This window comes from Oryzias melastigma, linkage group LG17 (assembly GCF_002922805.2).
Source record: "Oryzias melastigma strain HK-1 linkage group LG17, ASM292280v2, whole genome shotgun sequence".
NCBI classification, from domain to species: Eukaryota; Metazoa; Chordata; class Actinopteri; order Beloniformes; family Adrianichthyidae; genus Oryzias; species Oryzias melastigma.
In genome coordinates, this window is record NC_050528.1 from 1195797 (window position 1) to 1200233 (window position 4437).

At 39.2% G+C, this 4437-nt stretch overlaps 1 protein-coding gene across 4 annotated transcripts in view; it reads left to right on the forward strand.

The window, feature by feature from the left end:
• Positions 1 to 4437, forward strand: part of LOC112147851 (RNA-binding Raly-like protein) — a 36980-nt gene that overhangs the window by 11832 nt on the left and 20711 nt on the right. Inside the window, exon 1 of one of the 4 annotated variants that reach the window (XM_024274497.2) lies at positions 805 to 942. The exons of the other annotated variants lie outside the window; for them this stretch is intronic. The gene's annotated coding sequence lies outside the window, so the exon portion shown is untranslated. Of the gene's footprint in view, positions 1 to 804; positions 943 to 4437 lie in introns of those variants that run through there. 4 annotated transcript variants of the gene reach the window in all.

Genomic DNA, 4437 nt, shown 5'->3' on the forward strand with positions numbered 1-4437 from the left:
TCTCCTCCTCTCTCCTCCTCTCCTCATGGATGCTCGGTGTTTACCGTACGACTCCTGCAGGAGTCATTCCAGAGCGCTGCTCCTCAGCGAATGGCCCTGAAAGGACCTCTATTCATTAAGGTCTAATTGCTAATTGGCTCTTTGAGTGATTCAGCCGCTGCTGTTGGCGTTTCAGCAGAGAAATGTTTGGCTTTGAGGAAGCAGCAGAAGCTGCACGAAGGCGGTAAAGTGTCATTAAAGGACGGCGGTGATCACACCACAGAGATGCTATCAGCCTCCACCTTCTGCCAGCGGACAGTTTGAAAAGCCGGTCTCACCGCTTCATCATCAAACCTGCATTTTGTATGCAGATATTCCCATTGAGGTCACTTCTTAGTCCTTCTAGCAGCTGAATTCTCTAAAAATAGCTTTGTGTACAAGTTAGAAAACATGCTTAGTTGTCTGCAAACACTGTTTTTCTCATTTGTTTCTTATTACATTTCCATGTAATAGAAGGAAGAAAATCTCGTGCAGGATTGTTTGTGTCGTTCAGTCCGTTTTTTCATTTGTTCAGCTTCGACAGAAAGAGGAAACGGAGAAACAAAGTAAAGCGGTTTATTAGAAACAGAAACTAATATCTGTGAAACATCAAGAAAATTCTTCATTTCTTTTCCAAACTTCACTCAGACTTTCATTTTCACATCATAAATAGATAAACTGACGTTCACTCATGAGTTAAAACAACCACAGACGAGATGATCTCCAGCGTTTCTTCTTTTCTGCTGAATCAACTTATTTCAGGTTTTAGGTCGAGTCGTGACATCTTCTGACTTGAAACGTGTCACCGCTCATCCAAGAGGATTCATAAATGAAATCATGAAGATTTGTCGTCCAGAGGACTCGATCTGCATGAATGAACCCTCATTTGACATGAAGACCTGAAGGATGGAGGTGGATCTTCAGGTACGAACCAGAAACCACCTGAGAAACCTCACTGTTGAAAATTGGACATTTAGAAGGTGAATAAAATATTTGGACAAATCATTTCCTTTAGGATGACCCAGTGGTGTAGTGGTTAGCACTCTCAATCACAATGAGAAGGTTCAAGTTCAGGGTCTACAACCTTCAACCTTTAAGAGTCATTTGAGTCGATTTCTCTCTGACCAAAACCGGTAAAACCACAAATCCTTCGTAAAAATAAGACTCTGTATTTATGTAATTGTTATGAGGAATATAAATACACTTTTAGTTTTTGGCATAAATAAAACAAACTTTAAGAGAAAAAAATCTTTTTTTTCACCGCAAATATGAAAAACATGTCTTCCTTTCAAAATAAAAGACTTCCTGTGTCACATTGAATCATCTCAAAGGAGCAAATCTAGTGGTATGGAGTGTAATGTCAGCAATTAGATATATATATTAAATGTTTGTGGTGCTTCTTTGCCTGGAAATCTAACTTTCTAAAATTAAAAGACAGTTAATAATTGTATTTTCTATAATAGTACACTTAAAACACTGGAGTTTGTCAAAATGTTTAGTTCTCGATTATTGAACCACTATGGCTACTGTGCTTTGCAGGCTGGCAGAGTGATACGTTATTGTACTTTTTTTAAACTTTACTGAACAGTTACTTTTTTAAACTAAAAGCTTTGTATTTTGAGAGCCCCAGTGGAGAAGATCCAGGCGTAACTCTGGAGCCGCAGGTTCCAGACCTCTGTCCTAGTTTATGAATGTCCTCCATCAGAAAAATGCCTCAAGAAATCTACAACCAATCCATTAATCAGTCCCAACTTATTCAAATTTATTATTTATATAGCGCCTTTAAAAGCAGGAGCAACCAGCGTTATCAACATAAAATCAAATCTGAATAAAATCCTTAAACAATAAAATGCATAAAAGAAACGATAAAAACATGAAACAATAACAACGACCCACTAGATCTGCTCTCCGGAGTTAAAAGATGTTTTAAAAGTGACTTAAATCACTGGAAGACCTCACAGAAAAGGAGAGAGCATTCCAGAGGTTAGGAGCTGCAGCTGAAAAGGCCACAAGCCGAGTCCTGGGAACCGTCAAAAGCCGTCGGATCTTCAGATCTTAGGACTCCACGTGCACGATAAAAATGTAAAAGTTCTTAGAGATACTGAGGTGCCAGACCATTAAAACCACACAGACATTTCAAAACAACAAGTAAAATATTAAAAATGGTTCTAAAGACACAGGCAGCCAGTGACGAGAGCGTAAAACTGGCGTGATGAGCTGACAGCGTCTGGTCCCGTTAACAGACTGAAGATTGAACCGGCTGAATCCTAATCCGTCGCTCATCTCCACGGATTCTCCCTGTCGAAGGATTTATCCCTCCAAATAGAAAGAACGTCCGAATTCCTTCACTATAGAGCTGCCACGATTAGTCGACTAATCGAATATTAAAACAGTCCACGACTAATTTACAGTTGAATAGTCGTTACTTTATATTTATGGAGTCAGAGTTTAGTAAAGTAGAAAGTTATAATGATATTCTGCAGCTTTTTCGACCATTTTAGCATTTATTAAGGTTTTTTAGGCAAATTTGGAATTTAGCTAACATCTCAGCTACAAGCTAGCTGTTTTTGCTAATTTTGCCTTTTTTTGTTTTTTAGGCTTTTTTAAAGTTTAGCTAATATTTCAGCTGCATACCAGCTATTTTGGCTAACTTAGGCTTTTTTCTGTTTTTAGACTCATTTGGCATTTAGCTAATACTTTAGCTGCTACCAGCTAAAAGCACTGAAGTTGATAGCTGAAAATGCTGAAGATATCAATTTCAGCAACTTCAGCTATCAGCACTTGCATTTTCAGCAGCCAAATTCAACTTTAAGCATTCACAGGTAATGCTATATATCTAGTCTTTAGTTAGTCTAAAGCTGATGATGGTTAAGGTGTGTCCTTTACATCCAGTTTGTATTAACACACTACATTTCCCATCAACCCCAGCACACAGTTCCCAGATGCTGCTCAGCTGAACCTCATTTACCAATCACCCACAGGACACTTGACACTGCTCAGAGCCTCACTCAGTGTGAAGTATTGTTTGTGCCACTCTGTCTGCATTACTGAGCGCTTCTATCTGGACCTGATCTTCTGGTTCTGACTCTGCTTCATCTCTGGTCACCTGCCGCCTGCCTTGACCCTCGCTGGACTCTAACATCTCTACTCTCTTCTTGGACGACCCCATGCTCATGATTGACCTCTGCCTGTCTGACCCTGATTTAGCTTTTGGACTTCTAGCTGGAGCCAGCTGTCTGCTGGTTTGTGCCAATCTAGTTCTTTATGGTTGAGGATTGTAATGGGAATTCGGACACAGTCCTGGAAAAATAATGTCTTCGAATTCGGACATTACTCCCACTCGATGATGTCATCAATAGTCGCAGGTCAGTTACGTTAGCGTGCAGCTGCCAGAACGTGGGAAAAAGTTTTATAACTTTAAAAAGTCCTGTTAAAATAACAGAACGCATCCATATGAAGGAATCTTCTTCAGAGGACCAATCCTAAAGACAACTATTATGGACCCCACCTCCTTCAAATGCCCCAACAGCCGGAGGGTTAGGGCCAGAATTCAGATTCAGCCTTAGTTTCAAAAGCTCCGCCCTCCTTTTTAAAATCCCATCAAAAAGGTTTTTGATTTTCTGTAAGAATCTAAAAATCTTTCATACAAACTTTAGGAACATTTTCAAACTCGTCACTGTGAGAGCCAACATTTGGGAATATTTTAAGATGTAAACATTTTCAAAGAGCAACGTTCTCTGATGATTACTGGTTCTGATCCGTTTGAAACCTCCATTTCTGTACTTTCTGCGTACCAGTTTCTTATAAACATTTTGACTTTTTCTGCCTGAAAAAAACAGTTTTTTAGGTGTTTAGTTAAAAAAGTTTCTCAAAGTTTATCTAAATTCACCAAAAACAGGATATTTATTTTTAGCTTCAGATGTTTGTCAGAGAAAATGTTCTTCTAGAAGTAGAAGTTTTGAGCTTTTCTTCTGTTTATTTGCAGGAAAGTGTAGAAAGAAATCCTCAAAATGTGCTTTTTGTCTGAACACAATGATTGACCGGATCAGTACAGAACCAGAACCAGAACATTTCAGTGTTAAGGTGTTTTTTTTTTATCAGAGTTTGATCTTTTGTAGATGTTTATTCATCTTTTATTGATAAAAAATCACCTTGGAGGTTATTTAGTGTGAAATAGAAAAGAGGAGAACGTGAATCTGAAACCACTTCAGAAGTCTTCATCACGTCTGTAAACAAACTGTATTAATAATGTAAAAAGAGCCGACATCAACGTGTAAACAGCCTTTTGTTGAGGTTTGAAAAGTCTCGTGTGCTCGGTTTGAAAGGATGAAACGCTGCAGAGCGGCATTCAGGCAGCGCCGCTGGAAGCCTCCTCCTCCTGCTGCACCTCCTCCTCCTCCTCCTCTTCCTCCTCTTCCT